Source organism: Dama dama, chromosome 23, assembly GCF_033118175.1.
Source record: "Dama dama isolate Ldn47 chromosome 23, ASM3311817v1, whole genome shotgun sequence".
NCBI classification, from domain to species: Eukaryota; Metazoa; Chordata; class Mammalia; order Artiodactyla; family Cervidae; genus Dama; species Dama dama.
The window spans coordinates 67,692,437-67,710,142 of record NC_083703.1 but is presented as its reverse complement, the minus strand read 5'-3'; the positions used below and the strand labels follow the sequence as shown (position 1 = coordinate 67,710,142).

Here is a 17,706-nt window from a genome sequence, read left to right as displayed (position 1 = left end):
AGCCAGGATCTAGGGACCCCAAAGCTCATCCAATCAGCAGTGAAATTTCCTCCAGCCTCGAGTGTCTTCTGTGTTCGCCCATCCCCCGGGGAATCCCCACCAGCTTCTCCAGCACTGCGGGAAACCCAAGCAGCATCCAAAAAGCCAGGCATCTGGCCTGATGATTCAAACGTGCGTATCATGGACTGAACCGTGCCCCTCCTCAAAGTCATCTGATGAAGCCCCAGATCCCAGCATGTTTGGAGGTGGCGCCCTTGGGAGGCAATTAGGTTTAAATGAGGTCTTGCCATAATGAGATTAGTGCTTTTCTAAGATACACAAGAGTCTGCCGGCTTCCTCGCCCTGTCATATGAGGACACAGGAAGAAGGTGGCCACTGACAAGCCAAGAGGAGGATTCCCACCAGGAGCAGACCAGGCTGGCCCCTCAGTCTTGGACTTTCAAGCCTCTAGAACTGTGAGAAGATAAATTTCTGCTGTTTAAGCCATCCGTTCAATGTTACGGTGCTATGGCATCCTGAGCTGACAAGACATGGTCCCCAAGCCATGGCCACCAGGACAGACTGGGTTTAAATGACTTGGGGGATTTGGGGCCCCATCAGCTGTGCCCTGGGAGGCATCCGGGTCAATGCCATCATCAGTCACTGAGTTCCATGAGTCAGAAGCTGTTTATTAGCCAGAGCACACCAAGACCAGAATATACTTGCCAAAAATGGAGTTTGAAGAAATCTACAGAGTTGTGTGGGTTTTATGAATATATTTTCAGCTGCAGAGACAAAGATGGTGTATTTGACATGCCCCCAAACCTACCTACCGATCAATCTGTATAAAACCCAACCCCTTCCATTAATTAGAGCTTAATCTTCAGGTTTTTTAAGTGAAAACCTATTTCACCAGAGAAGAGCTTCCCAGAGTGAGTGGCTTATCCTGGAGACAGCAATAGGATACCACGTCATATATGACATGATATGATTGCATTGTTTTCATGAAATAAGAATAGGCTCTTTAGGACCCAAATGTAAACTGAATCAATTTTTTTTTTTTTCTGGAGCCTGGAATTATTGCCACATAATGTTTTCCAGGTGCCTGGCTGAAAACATCAGCTAGGTATGACCCTTGACAAGGTGTCTGTCTCAAGATGTGCTGGAAAGGATGGAAGAGAGAGGGACAAACTTCCCAAACCCAGGAGCTTTCTGTTCCTGTGTCTCATTCTATATAGATGATGGAAATTCACCACGGACTATAAATGTCTCAGTGCAAATGAGATCTGATTGCCAGTGGTGGATATGCCCTGTGCAAGACTAGTGCTTAATTGTGGTTTTCTCTGACAGACCTCGTTGGGAATAAGTTTAGGACCCGGCTGCGAGGTGGCTGCATCCACCCACAGGTGGGGGCCGTGGGCGCTTGTTTTGTTTCTCAGTTTCCTTCCTCAAGCAGGATGCTCTCCTTGAGCCCTCATTCCAGGCCCAGACCTTGCTAAGTTAAATGGTGAACAGGGAGGACTAACCTCCTGAAAAGGGATAAATACTCCACGAGAGGTGTGATCCATGTCTGCGGCACAAGGCTTAGAGTGCAAGTTCTGATGTCAGACAGTCCTGGCTCTGCCTTTTACCTGGGGAAGTCATTAGACCTTTCTAAGCCTCAGTTTATCCATCTGTAAAACGGGGCTACCAACAGTAGTTGCTCCCACTCCAGGTCTGGGACCCTTCTACTGTTCTACCACGGTAACTCCCACTTCGTGCTTCACCTTCACCATTTAGCTACGTCCTCCAAGTATTCCCTCGTTGCTCAGCTACTTCCCCTCTCTCCTGCTACTCCCCACTCCCTCAGCTGCTCCTTCATTATCCAATTCGCAGTCAACCACTCAGATGGCCACTCAGGCCCCAGTTACCCTGCCACTCCCCAGTTCCCCTTTCACCCTCATATTATCTCGAGTTATATTCTTCTGACTTAACACAAGCTTAGAACAATCAAGGGAATCTTGGCTTTCATTGGGACAAATCTGTCCTAGTCTATATATACTTTTCTCTGCAGGAAACTGTCTCTTCCTGGACCAAGCAGTTGATGTTTAGAGATGGAATGTTTCCTGCCTATTATCTTTGAGCCCTTTGGTCTGGACTACAGCGAGTGGGAAGGCAGAGCTCACATGGTACAAAGGCTTGGAATGTTGCCAGGCAGAGCCAGGTGTCTCCACCACACAGGAAGACGCTGGCGGGTTGGCTGGTAGAGCCTTGGAGCAGCTCTCCTGGTTCCAGGTGGGATGCTGAAGCAAGAGGCTCCTCCTCCTCACCACGGCCCTGCCCCTAAGCATCCTGCAGTTCAGGATGCTCTCTCCTAAAAGCTGGGAGAGCTTCATTATGGATCTGATTAAATCATAAGAAACCTCATCCCAAGCTTGCCAGAAAACAAGTTATTTTCAGCATCCGTGGGCAGCAAATGGAGAAGAAAGTCATGAGCCGGAAGAAATGACTATGTAGAAACCGAGCCCATTTAGATGAAGGTTGGCCACCATTTATCCTTGACAAAATGGTAGATGCCAAGGAACTTGGGGGAAGTTTTGTGATATAATCTAAAGGTTTTTTTTTTTTTTTTTTTAATAACAAGGGAACAGATCATATTAACTACAAAAGGTAGGGGAAAGAAATGTATAGAAACCAGCTTAAGGTCCCTCCAAAGAGTTTTGTAATTATAGATGGGTTTTAAACATTCAAATGGCTCAAGCCAAGCAAAATGAATTAAGAGATGACAAATGGAAATTAGGAAATCCGGGGCACAGTGAATCCTATGGTTTCAGTCAATGGCCTGACAGTTCTTCAGGGGGCAAGTCGTTTCATTTTAGGGACTTTGAAAGGGTTCTCTCATGCAAGCAGGTTTTACGTGTTACATTATGTGGGGTGGGCACACACCCCACTTTCACTTGCCACTGGCTTACAATGAAAATCGATGTGAAACATTTTTTTGTAACTCTTTTATACTAAACTGTAAAATGACTACAATCAGAATAGACTCTTGTAAGTGACTAATAAAAGGTTAACTAAAAAAAAAGAAAAAGAAAGAAAGAAAAAGCTGAAGCTAATGGTAGATGATACTAATAGTGACATTGACTATGCTCACTGTCCCAGCCTTTATGCCTATGAATCTTTCCAATCCCACTGCCACAGTCGTTATTCTCTGCACTTTACAGATGGGGAATTTGAGCACAAAGAGATTAAGGTAACTCACCCAAGGTCACAAAAGAGAGACTAAAAGTTAGTTTTGTCTGACTCCACGTTCTTAACCTCTGAAGTCTACCTCCCTCTCTGCAAAGCTTCCCAACTTTTACACAAAAAGCCTCCTTTGATTCAGCTTCCCGTATGCCATCCACACTTTGAAAGATTTTATCTACTGAACACACTATATTTGTGAACTAATAATTTGTTCCATCTGGCTGATGATTATTTTTCTGTTCCTCTTTCTGTTTCAACATCGATCCAGACTTTAACCCCAATTACTGGGGGTTCAACATAATATTATGAAACCACATAAATCACTGTCATGGCTATGCAGCTAATAAGCAATAAAATTAAATAGGCATAACCACTGTTCCCCAGTGCTGAATTCTGACTGCCACATAGTTTGAGTCTATGTCAATCACATACTTGGTATACTCAACCCAGAACCCATGGTTCCCAGATAGAGGACTCTGGTACCACTGTTTGGTCTACCCAATACATCCCAGATATTTCCAGGGAAATAAACAGCCAATTACAGTGCTTGATCCTTGCTTAGGGTAATCACACTGGGTTGTTAGAATTCCAGTCTAGATCAAAATGAAGTCTAGAATGTGGAATAGATTGTAACAATAATGGCCCTCAATGAATCATGACTTTTAGTACCCACAGGCTATACAGATTCCTCCCACAGTGACCCTGGACTTGGCCATGTGACTTCCTTTAGCCAATGAGACATCAGCAAACACGATGCCAGAAAAGGTTTGATAAATGCTTTGAGCTCGCCTTCTTGGAACCCCAAGACCACCATGCTAGAGGAAGCCCACTTGAAGAGAGAAGCCCAGCCATCACAGCTGAGCCCAAACACTGGCTTACCACGCAACTAACTGCAGTCTCATGAACCCAGGCAAGACTGGGAAGAACTGCTCAATCAATCCCAAGAGTCACTGAGAAATAATAAGCTATTTTAAGCCGCTAGGTGGTTTGTTTCAAGGTATTTGTTATATAATAACAGCCAACCAATACAGCATAGTTCTTGATGGTGACTCATTCAGAGGACTACCAGTACTAACTTTGTGGTGCCCAAGGATCCCAAAGAGTCCTTAGGCCAAAAAGCCTGTATACTAGGGTTTCTCTTGAGGGACTGGGAATTCTGACTCTTCCATCAAGATGTGGGTTTCACTTGACTCTTCCTGTGTAAATGACAATGGGAACATTTCCTTTTCCCAGACTCAGTGAGTTTCATATTTATCCTGTCTTTGTCTTCCCCTCTGCTCTGGACACAAATTCCTCCATCAAATATGGCAGACAGAGGATGGGGCAGTGGAACCAACCCTATTTGTTGGCACAATCATGGGATGAATGCAATACTCTGAGCAGATTCTGGAACACTGTTCTGTTTTTCAAACCCCAACCTGCCTCTCCGTGTTTGGTAACTTTGGCATCAGTGATTGTTGAGAGAAGGACTTAGGGTTTGGCATTTAAAGAGCCTCTGAGTCTCTTAGACAGAAATACTGACCATTTTCTCACTCCATTAGAAGAGAAACAGTGGTTCCCAGAAGCCAAGCAAGAATAAATCATGCAAAAAAGACTTCATTTATCTCCTCCACAGGGTTGCTAGCTGGAGAAATATCAATGTTAGGAACTGTCTAGACTTCACTGAGCATTTGATAAGCATCTCATATACCTCCTTATCAATGACCAGGAGAAATGCTAGTTGAGGGCCATGGTGTGTCGGGTTTAAGAAGGTTCCAGGAGAGGACCAAATTGGATGAATCCCTCAGAATGGCATCACCTTGGTTTATCAGCCTACTACAAGTGGTTTCTTCCTCTAAGAGTAAACTCACACCATCCAAGCATATAAAGCTATTGAATAAAGCCACAATGCCAGTTTCACATGAGAAAGAGAACTGTCTTGCATGCCAGAAATTTATTTAAGCATGATCGACTCACTCTGTGTCTGTAGGCAGACTTGGTTGGCACGCCAAATTATAATCAGAAGGTTGCAAGGAGATACATAATCATCATGTTTAATGGCATTATGACAACAAGGGTTGAAATCTCCTTTTCCATAATCAAACTGTCCTTAGCAACAAGATGGTAATCTTCAAAGCTGTTGCTCACATTGTCCTCTCTTATGGACAGTATTCAGATCTCATTGCTCACAAATGATCCCCTAGCCTCCACTTTTTTTCCTAGGCATCTGATCTTTTATTTATTTATTTATCTGCACTGGGTCTTAGTTGTGGCACATGGGATCTTCCATCTTCATTAGGGCATGCAAGATCTTTAGTTATGCCATGTGGGATCTGGCTCCCTGACCAGGGATAGAACCCCAGGCCCCCCGCACGGGGAGCATGGAGTCTCAGCCACTGGATCACCAGGAAGTCCTTGTTCTTTTTTTATTTTTTTTAAGCCCCAGTGTTTATTATTGGATTCAGTGGACATGAAATTACACATAAATAATTACACATAAATTACACACAAATATAATCAAACTAACAAAAGAGGGGGAAAAGGAAGAAAGTACAAAACTGTGTATTTGCTGAAAGTATGTATGTGCTCAGTCACTTCAGTCCTGTCTGACTCTTTGCGATCTGATGGACTGTAGCACGTCAGGCTCCTCTGTCCATGGGATTTCCCAGGCAAGAGTACTGGAGTGGGTTGCCATTCCCTTCTCCAAGGGATCTTCCTGACCCAGGGATCGAATCCGTCTCTCCTGTGTCTCCTGCATTGCTAGCGGATTCTTTATCCACTGAGTCACCTGGGAAGCCCCAAAAGTGTATATATATGCTGATAAAAAAAGATTCACTATTAGAATTTGAAAAAGAATAAACATGCACATATAACTGAGTCACTTTTGTACACCTGAAACTGACAGAACATTGTTAATCAACGATACCCAACATAAAATTAAAATTTTTTAAAAGATTCACTGTTACACTTGGAATTTTTGTCATTTTGCAATTATAATAAAATGAACGAAATAGTGATTCCCCATATTAAATGTCTATATACACTCTTCAAATAAGTAAATACTACTATATTGGTATTTAAAGCTTTTAATGTAAAAAATGAGCTTCTGCTTCTTGTTTGTTAACATATCCACCTAAGTTGAATTGACAACAACAGTACTTGCAGGACATAACTTTTATCTATGATGCTTCCTTGTTTTATTTTAATGACACTCAGTATAAAATTAGTTTAACAGAGGTATATTGAAGAGAATGGAGTAAGAGCTTTCAAACAGGCTTCAGCAAACTAGGAAGGGTATCAAGATCATAACTTCTTTACTAAGTGTTGTAAAACGAAGGAAATATATTGTAACAACCTGTAGCAACATCAGCTTTCGCCCTTCATTTTTTCCCCCTGGCAATGAAAAACACGTGGCATTCTCTCTTTGCACAGAACTATTAATATTATTAAAAATCAGACAAAATATCCCAGGTGGTCCAGTGCCTAAGACTCCATGTTCCCAATGCAGGGGCCAGGGTTCGATCCCTGATCAGGGAACTAGATTCCACATGCTGCAGCTAAAGATGCTGCATGCTGCAATGAAGATCAAAGATCCCACGGGTCACAACTAAGACATGGAGCAGCCAAACAAATAAATAAATATTTAAAAAGTCAGACAAGTAAGCAAGTCTGTCTGTCAAACTGCCAAAATGACATTTTTAAAAGGTGAGAGGAAACTGGTTTTTTTTTTTTTTCTTTCTGTTTTACCCATCTCACAGTCCCTGGTAATCACCCTTCTAGTCTCTGTCTCTGTGAATTTGGTTGTTTCAGATTCCACATAGAAGTGCTATCATACTGTATTTTTCTTTCTCTTACTTATTTCACTTAGAATAATCTAGGCATCTGTTCTTGACAAAGCTCTCTTTATAACATCATCTACTGTGAAGCATGTTAATACCGTGCTTTCTTCAAAGTGACTTTGCTAGACTCATTTCCAGCATGGCCTGTCCAGGTCTCTTATTCACTACTGACCACTAGTACTGGGCTGAAGATGTCCAGACCATGTTCCATGAACGCCTGTGCATGAATCTCTTACTCTGATTCATTACATATTTTGTTATCATTTAATTCTCAGAGACCTCCTCTTCCATGTAAGTGTAGGAAAGGAAGGTAGACTCTATTGTTCCCAGATACCAACTACAAACAACAGTACAGTTAAGCTCATTTCAGTTGAACAAATATCCCCAATGGGTAATGACTGACCATGAAACCTTAATATGAAGCAGCCTCTGGGGTTGTGCCCCCAGGCTCTTGTCTTTGGCCATGATCTGTTCAACATTTTTGTCAAGGATTTGAGTAATGGTCAAGGGCTGTGTGGTCCTATACAGTAGCCTCCAGCTTACCCACAGCTGACTACTTAAATTATTTTAAATTAACTAAAATAGAAGTAGTTCCTTAGACACACTAGTCACCTTTTAAGGGCTCATTGGCCATATGTGACTAGCAGTTGCCATATTGGACAAGGCATGTCCATAATAAAAAAAGTTCTATTGGACCCCTCTGATCTAGAATGCAAATACTCATTGCATTTATGAACAACACAGAACATAAATTGTTAATGAATATTTCATTTGAAGTGGATATGTTTTTTAACTATGATCTTGCCAGTATCCATTTTCCCTCCTTATTGTAACAGCATTCCAATTTTCCTTGGGGTAGGTACAACACACCTACAAGTACCGGTTCATATATTCTGGGAAGAGCTGACTCCAGTGGTGAACATATCACTCAGATCAGACCAATCAGAGCTTTGTACTCATGCTATAGCAGTAGTCACTCAGTCATGTCCAACTCTTTGCAACCTCTTGGACTGTAGCCCACCAGGACTCTCTGTCCATGGAACTCTCCAGCAAGAATACTAGTGTGGGTAGCCATTCCCTTCCCCGGGGGATCTTCCCAACCCAGGGACTGAAACCAGGTCTCCTGCACTGCAGGCAGATTCTTTACCATCTGAGCCATAAAGGTAAGTATATAGCCAATCTCAGCCAATGAGATTCAATTCTGAGACTTGTTGAACCTAGGACATGATTGGGAGAAGAAATAATTCCTCCTGGAGTTCCAAAAAAGGTAGGATATACACTTCAAAGTCATCTACTCAGAGACATTTTTTGACAGTTTTATGTATACATGTGTTAGTTTGAGTTGGATTTCTTGTCTCTGATCTTAATTTATCATTGAAGACATCCAAATTATCTGAGCAGGTGGATTATGGGCTCAAAACTCAACAAGCCTGGGACTTCCTTGGCAGTCCAGTAGTTAGGACTCTGCTTACATCGCTGAGAGCCCAGGTTCAACCCCTGGTCAGGGAACTAAGATTCCACAAGTCCCAAGGCACAGCTGATAAAATAAAATAAAATAACTCAACAAGATAAATGTAGAGCCTTGATTTCAAAATTGAAAATCACCTGTAGGTCCAGAAAGGCTGCTGGGGTGCTGTTGCTGTTTCGCCTCTTGATCTGAGTAAGTGCTGGTTACATAGGGGTGCTCAACACACAAAAATGCAACCAGTTTTTCCCTTTGCTGTATGAATAATACACTTCAATAAATATTTTTTTAATCAATTACGTAAGGACCAGATGGGGAAGATGTAAGTTCACTAACGAGACACCGACTTGAGAGTTTCAGTTTCTCATAAACTCAATGTGAGTCAACAGTGGCTGCCCAACAAGCCAATGGAAACAGGTCATACTGAGAGACAGACTCAGCCTGAATGAGGAAACTGACAGTGCCATTCACCCTAGGGTGAGTCAAATCAGACTTCAGGAAAGACACAAAGTGGAATGTGTCTGCAAATCTCAAAGCAATATCTCATAATGGTCAGGGGGAGAAGAGATGGGAGGAGAGGATACAGGCAGGGCAGGCTCAAAGAAACCCTGGAATGAACAGTGTTTGGATAAACAGACAACCCTACTATCTGCAAATAATGTTTTCTACATAGAAAATCCCAAAAGAACTTACTGAAAAACTGAGACTAAGACGTTCAGTAAAGTGGCTTGATACAAAGTCAATATACAAAAACTTAAAGCCCTCCTTTCAAGAAATTAACAGAACTTAACATGGAAAAAAAAAAACCCCAGAGCTTTTCTAAAGGAAAGCAAAGAATACTTTCCCAACAGAGACACGCACTACTCATCTGCTTGGAAAAACTCATATGACAAAGATACCAGTTTAGCCCAAAACAATTTTTTTAATTGTGGTAAAATATACATAACATAAAATTTACCATTGTAACAATTTTTAGTGTTCGGTTCAGTGGTATTATGCACATTCACATTGTGCAACCATTAGCACCACCATCCATCTCCAGAAGTTTTTTCATCTTCCCAACCTGAACCTCTATACCCAATAGACAGTAATGTCTCTTTCTCTCCTCCCATCAGTTCCTGGATAATTTTTTTTTTTTCAGTTTTTGTTATCATGGTAAAACACATATAACACAAAACTTACCATCTCAACCATTTTTAAGTGTACAGTTCAGTGGTATTGAATATGTTCACCACCATCCATCCCCAGAGCTCCTTTTATTTTGAAAAACTGAAACCCTGTGTCCATTTATAATACTAATCAATTTTTGGAGGATCTATCTTTGAGCTTTGGGTGGAAAACTAACCCAAAAGGCCTTCAATATTATGCAAATATCCGAAAATATCCAAGAACATCTTGAAAAGGAAGAGTCATATGAAGAAGGACTTTTCTATCACACACTAAGCCACAATATAGACCTACAAAGATCAAAACAGTATGTCACTGGCACAAGACCAAATGGTTAGAACAGAATAAACAGTTTGGAAAGTCACCCTTCTTCACAGATAACAGTTTTGAGTATGAGGGGTGCATGGCAAACTCATGGGGAAGTGAAAGATTCTGAACATTTGATAATTCTTTGGAAACAAAATAGAGATAGGCAGACTTTTCAGTGATTACTTTATGCTCAAATGAATTTCAGGAGGAGTACATATTTAACTGATTTAAATGAGGCCACAACATCTAGAAAAACATAGAGGGTAATATACCTCTCTGGATGAGGAAACACATTAGAGCCAGAGTCAGCAAACTTTCTCTGTAAAGGGCCAGAGGGTAAATACTTTCATCTTTGCATGCCTTATGGTCTCTGTTGCAACTTCTCAGCTCTGCCACTGTGCTGTGAGAGCAGCCAGAGGCAGTATGTCAACAAATGGCTGTGGCTGTGTGCCAATAAAACTTTATTTACAAAAACAGATGGTGGGAAGATTTGGCTTTCCAGCCATAGTTTTCTGACCCCTGTTTTAGAGAGGTAAAAGCAAAGAACAAAATAATTGGGAAACAAGCAAATATCATATAGTTTAGCTACATAAAAATTAAGGACTCCAGGGCATAAAGTATACATATCATAAACAAAATATTAAAGCAAACACACACACAATGCAGGAAATACTTGCACCACATATGACAGAGTCAACATCTCCTCTTTTTTCATTCTTTCCCTTTCCTTGTCCTTCTCACACACAAACATACACACAATCATCAAAATCAAGAAGAAAAACAAACACACGAGTAGAAAAATGGACAAAAATATAGACAGAGAAAGGAAGAAATGACCAGTAAGCTTATAGACAGGTATGCTGTGTGTGCTAAGTCGCTTCAGTTGTGTCCAACTCTTTGCAACTCTACGGATTGTAGCCCACCAGGCTCCTCTATCCACGGGATTCTCCAGGCAAGAAAATTGGAATGGGTAGCTGTGCCCTCCTCCAGAAGATCTTCCCGACCCAAGATCAAACACACATCTCTTACTTCTACTGCATGGGCAGGCAGGTTCTTTACCACTAGTGCCACCTGGGAAGTCCCTTATATGTAGGTATTTAACCTTAAAAATCTCAGTTACATGCATATGAGGACCACAGAACTAATTTTCATATATCAAATACATCATCAAAGTGTCTTTTCAGTGCTATTGACTGGTGTTGATGGGAAATGCAGAGGCAGGCCTGGTACCCACTGCCGATAAGGGTTCAGTTCAATTCAGTTGCTCAGTCGTGTCTGACTCTTTGCAACCCCATGAACCGTAGCATGCCAGGCCTCTTTGTCCATCACCAACTCCCGGAGCCCACCCAAGCCCATGTCCACTGAGTTGGTGATGTCATCTAAACATCTCACCCTCTGTCGTCCCCTTCTCCTCCTGCCCTCAATCTTTCCCAGCATCAGGGTCTTTTCAAATGAGTCAGCTCTTCGCATCAGGTGGCTAAAGTAATGGAGTTTCAACTTCAACATCAGTCCTTCCAACAAACACCTAGGACTAATCTCCTTTAGGATGGACTGGTTGTATTTCCTTGCGGTCCAAGGGACTCTCAAGAGTCTTCTCCAACACCACAATTCAAAAACATCAATTCTTCGGCACTCAGCCTTCTTTATAGTCCAACTCTCACATCCATACATGACCACTGGAAAAACCATAGCCTTAACTGGATGGACCTTTGTTGACAAAGTAATGTCTCTGCTTTTTAATATGCTGTCTAGGTTGGTCATAACTTTCCTTCCAAGGAGTGAGCATCTTTTAATTTCATGACTGCAATCACCATCTGCAGTGATTTTGGAGCCCAGAAAAATAAAGTCAGCCACTGTTTCCACTGTTTCCCCATCTATTTGCCATGAAGTGATGGGATGCCATGACGATAAGGGTATAAACTGATAATAACTGTTCTGGTGACCAAAGAAGCAGTTTACACTGAAGTTTTGCGGTGTTTATCTCTTTGAATCTATTGACCCTCTGGGAATCTACCCTATGTAAGTCATCAAAAGCTGTGTCCAAATACTCTTATACAATAATAACCACCATGGCATAATTTACAGTCGCAAAAATTAGAAACAACCTCAAAATCCAATAATAGGAGAGTGGTTACATAAACTATGGTACATTCAGACAAGGATGTATGAGGTTGTCATTTAAAATATCTTTTCCAAAGACTATATAAAGACAGAATAAAATAGTTGACCTCTAAGCAACATTTGACTCAGCTGATAGACTCTTCTTCTAAAAACACTTCCTTCCCTAATCTTCTGAGATGTCACATCATCTTAGTGTTTTTTCTTCCTCACTGCCAGATGGTTCTTGGTCCCCTTTGTTCTCTTCTTAGATGAACAATTACCTAGTCAGGTGACCCAGGACTTTCTCTTAGGGCCCCTTCTTTGCTCTGTTTTGCTTCCTAAATGATCTCAGACAATCCCTTCACTTTAAAAACGTTGCATTTCTAAGCTGGTGATCCCCCAATTTTTTAAATCCCGAGATCACCACTTGGATGTTAAAATGTTGTGTCAACTGGGGTTGTTCTACAGAACTCTAGATTCTCTCCAAATTCTCCCCTCCCTCCTACCCCAGTCTTTCCTGTCTCAAAACATGGCATCATCATCTACTTAGAAGCTCAAGACAAAAACCAAGGGTCATCTGTGTGCCCTTCCCTTTGTCACGTGACACACAGATCCTAGCGCTCTACCTGTTCATTTCTCCATCTCCATGGCCAACACACAGGCTCTCACCTAGGCTCCTGAGATAGCTTGTGATGAGGCCGCCCTGTTCCCACTCATGCTCCCATAGGAATAGACTCCTACGGCCTACTCTCCATTCAGCAGCCAACAAAAGCTCTTCACAATCTTTATCTCATCACATACTTCCCCCCTTAAAACCCACCAGTAGCTTTTCATCTCCACCCAATTAAATGGACATGTCCTACCAGAGTCCACCGGGGTCAATGTCCTCCAGTCTACTTCTTTGCCTGCCCCCTTCTTTCCAACCGCAAGTTCATTCCCACCCCATGCTTTTATCCCTTTCCTCCAGATTCTCATGTGATTCCCTCTTTCTCCACACTCAAAAGTCAGCCCAAATCACCTCCTCTAAGGGGCTCACCCTGATACCATAACTTATACATGGCCTTCCATCCCAGCCCTTATTTATCTTACTACTTGCTTAGGTTCTTTGGAGCACAGAGGAGGTACATAATTTTGTTGAGCAGACAAACGCTAGGGTGAAAGTTATTTCGTAAACACACGCTTACTCCCTCTGTGTCTGTATGTAGATACACTGAGTGAAGACAACTGGGTTGAGTATGCCCCATGCGACGCCCCCAGCCCCCAGATCCATTCTTCCTCATGCTTGGGGAAGCCAACCCACTTGGACCACATCACAGACTTCCTTGCATTCTGCTTCCTGGTTGGGTTTGGCAATGGGAAGCATGGGCAGAAGACTGGAGGGCAGCTGCAGTGGGTGGAGGAAACCACTGCTCTTGTTGGGGAGCCCTCCCCACCAAATACCTCCTTAGATGTAAGTAGGGTCTCATCCCTTGGCCTCTTCAAGCCCCCACTTTTACTAGCCCCAGAGTTATGCACCATTCCTTGGTGTCTCTTGCAAACCAACAGTTCTCAAAGTGGTCCCCAAGACTCTTTCAGGGTATTCAGGTACTCTTTTCATAATAGCATACTCTTTTCATTCGCCTTTTTCACTGTGTTGACATTTGCACTGATGGTGCAAAAGCAACAGTGGGTAAAGTGCCTTTAACAAAGCGAGTCCAGTAGCATCAGACTTTTCCAGTCATCACAGTAGTCTTCATTGCTTCATGTTGTTGTTTAGTCGCTAAACTATGTCCAACTCCTTTGCGACTCCATGGACTGCAGCCAGCCAGGTCCCTCTGTCCATGGGATTTTTTGGGCAAGAATACTGGAACGGGTTGCCATTTCCTTCTCCAGGGGATCTTCCCGATCCAAGGATTGAACCCACGTCTCTTAAGTCTCCTGCATTGGCAGGCAGATTCTTTACCACTGAGCCACCAGGGAAGCCCATAATGATGGATACATTTGTCCAAACCCATAAAATGAACACCACCAGGAGTGAACTAAACTGTAAACTACCAACTTTAGGTGATTATGATGTGTCAGTGTATGTTCATCAATTGTAGTAAATGTCCTATTCTGGTGGGGGATGGCTGATAATGGGGGAGGCTGTGGGTAGTTAGGGGGAGAGCAGGGAGTCTATAGGAAATCACCATTAACTTACCCTCAATTTTGCTGTAAATCTAAAATTGCTCTGTAAAAAGTCTTAATAAAAACACAAAAACAAAACACACACCACAATAAAAAAAAATCAATACGTTTCACTTTTAAATGTCCGTGCTGATGCCATAAATGTACTAATCTTACTATGTCGCAACCCTTGAGTACATGTTTTTTATAAAAATTCTGCATGTCAAAATGAGAAGTATGCATGAAGTAGGATCACTGTCTCAATCTGCATTAGTTGAGGATTAAGTTGTGTACTAAGCTAGTACTTTCTCTCCTGGATCACCATTTTTACTTAAAGAATGACTTGCAAGCAATGGTTATCAGTCTTTTCCTCTAAAACAAAGAGATTTTTCTCACTGATATTTTTTATTGCCAATGACAGAATTTTAGCTTTCAGGTAAAAATTAGAATTTTGTAAAACTTGTATCACACCCATGGCCTCATAGTTTCCCAGTAACTGAAAAATCTTCTGGTGAGACAGGTGTTAAAAATATAAAAATTTTTACTGAATTAGTTTGGGCTTCTCAGGGGGCACTAGTGGTAAAGAATCCATCTGCCAATGCAGGAGACACAGGTTCAATCCTTGGGTTGGGAAGATCCCCTGGAGTATGAAATGACAATCTGCTCTAGCATTCTTGCCTGGAAAATCCCATGGACAGAGGAGCCTGGCAGGCTACGGTCCATGGGGCCACAAACAGTTGGACATGAATGAGTGATGAGCACTTAGCACCAATATGCGATAGCTGATTTACAATATTGCATTAGTTTCCAATGTACAGTATGATGATTTGGGGTTTTTTTTGCAGGTTATATTTTGTTATAGGTTAGAAAATAAAAATTTTTTACATTGTATAGTGAAATGTGTCAACATTTAGAAGATGTGCATAACTCAGTGAACCAACACTTTCTCTTTAACTCCAGCTTTACTGTGATATAATTGACATATAACATTGTGCAAGCTTAAGTGTACAATGTGTTGATTTGATTCACATATTACAAAATGATTACCACAAAAAGGTTAGCCAACTTCTCCATCACCTCCCAAAATTGTCCTTTTTACACATATGTGGTGAGAACACTTAAGACCGGCTCTCCTAGCAAATTCCAAATATATAGCATTGTTAACTACAGTCACCCTGCTGTATGTGAGATTCCCCAGAGCTTATGCATCTTATAACTGGAAGTTTATACCCTTTGACTCCCACCCTCACCAGCCCCTAGCAAAAACCATTCTACTCCATTTCTATGAGTTTAGTTTTTTTAGATTCCTCACATGCTGCTAAGTCACTTCAGTCGTGTCCGACTCTGTGCGACCCCATAGACAGCAGCCCACCAGGCTCCGCCGTTGCTGGGATTCTCCAGGCAAGAACACTGGAGTGGGTTGCCATTTCCTTCTCCAATGCATGAAAGTGAAAAGTGAAAGTGAAGTCACTCAGTCGTGTTCGACTCCTAGCGACCCCATGGACTACAGCCTACCAGGCTCCTCCATCCATAGGATTTTCCAGGCAAGAGTACCGGAGTGGGGTGCCATTGCCTTCTCCGAGATTCCACATATAGGTGGTATCAAATAGTATCTATCTTTCTTTGACATTTCACTTAGCATAATGCCCTCAAAGTTCATCCATGTTATTGCAAATAGCAGTATTTCCTTCTTTTTTATGATCAAATGATATACATCACATTTTTTAATCCATTCATTCATGAAGAACACTTAGGCTATAGTGAATAATGCTGCAACGAATACTGCTGTGCAGATATCTCTACCAGGTAGTGATCTCTGTCAAATTACTCAAAAGTGAAATTGCTGGATCATATGGAAGCTCTATTTCTAATTCTTAAAGGAACCTCCATATTGTTTTCCATAGTGGCTTCACCAATTTATATTCCCACCAACAGTATATAGAATTCCCTTGTCTACGCATCCTTACCAACAAATAAATTATAATCTCTCATCTATCTGATGAATAGACAACCTAAAAGCTATGAGGTGATATCCCACCATGGTTTTGATTTGCATCTCCCTGATGATTTGTACGTTGAGTATATTTTCATGTACCTGTTGGCTACTTCTATATCTTCTTTGGAAAAATGTCTATTCAGGTCCTCTGCCCATTTTGTAAATGGGATTATTTGGCTCTTTGGCTACTGAGTTGTAAAAGTTCTTTATATATTTTAGATATTAACTCCTTATCTGATATATGGTTTGCAAATGTATCTCCCATTCCGTAGGCTGTCTCTTCATTTTAGTGGTTGTTTCTCTTGTTATACAGAAGCTTTTTAGTTTGAGATGGTCCTACTTGTTCACTTATACTTCTGTTGCTTGTGCTTTTGATGTCATATCTAAAAAAGTGAGCCAATACTTTCTAACAGATCAATACATTACGTTTTTTTTTTAAAAAAGTATGCGTGGATAAAACAGTCATTCAAAATATAAGACAAACGAATGGATTTTAATGTAGCAATAAGAACATAAGCTAAAAATTGATAACAGTTTCAGATTCCACATTGCAATTAGCCATCGAGAAACTACTACCTGTTGTATTTGATTGAAATTCCAAAGAATATCCACATTTATCTGAAAAGGCAATTAAAATATTTCCTCCCTTTTCCAACTCCATATCTGTGTGAGGTAAGATTTTCTTCCTTTACTTCCACCAAAATAACATACCACAACAGATTGAATTCAGAAGCAGATGAAAGGATCCAGCTGTCTTCTCTTAAGCCAGACCTTTAAAAGATTTGCAAAAGCATAAAACTAGGCTACTCTCCTCACTACTTTTTTTGTTTTGAAAATATCATTTTTCATAAAAAGATTTATGTTAACGTGTGTGGTGGTTTTAAAACATGCCCATAGATGCTCCTCTCTTCAAGAGGTGGAGCCTAATCCCCTGCGCCTTGAGTTGTAGGCTGGACTTAGTGAATCATTTCTAATGAATAGAACGTGACAGAAGGAATGGCATGTGGCTTACAAGGCTAGGTCATAAGAGGCACTGTGACTCCCTCCTTGCTCTAGCTCTTGGATCACAAACTGCAGGAAGCCAGCTGCCATGTTGAGAGCCTACTCAAGCAGTTCGAGGGAGAGGCTCACGTGGCAAGGAACTGAGGCCTCCCGCCAGGAGCCCTGTGGGTCAGCCATCATGGAAGTGGATTCGCCATCATGGAAGTGGATTCTTCAGCCCCACTTAAACCCTGAGGTGATCGCAAACTTAGGAGAGATCCGGAGCTGGAATCACATAAGCTAAGCTGCTCCTGGATTCTTGACTCACAGAAACTGTGTAAGACAGCACATATTTATCTTTTTTAAATTCTTATCATTTTTTAAATTAATTAATTTATTTGGCTCTGCCAGGTCTTAGCTGTGGCATGAGGGGTCTAGTTCCCTGACCAGGCATCACACCCAGGCTGCCTGCCTTGGGAGAGCGGACTCAGCCACTGGACCGCCAGGGAAATCCCAATATT

General features: G+C 41.7%; 1 protein-coding gene across 2 annotated transcripts in view; it reads right to left on the bottom strand.

The window, feature by feature from the left end:
- PPP1R16B (protein phosphatase 1 regulatory subunit 16B) overlaps positions 1-17,706 on the bottom strand; it is a 109,053-nt gene that overhangs the window by 55,166 nt on the left and 36,181 nt on the right. The window lies entirely within an intron of this gene.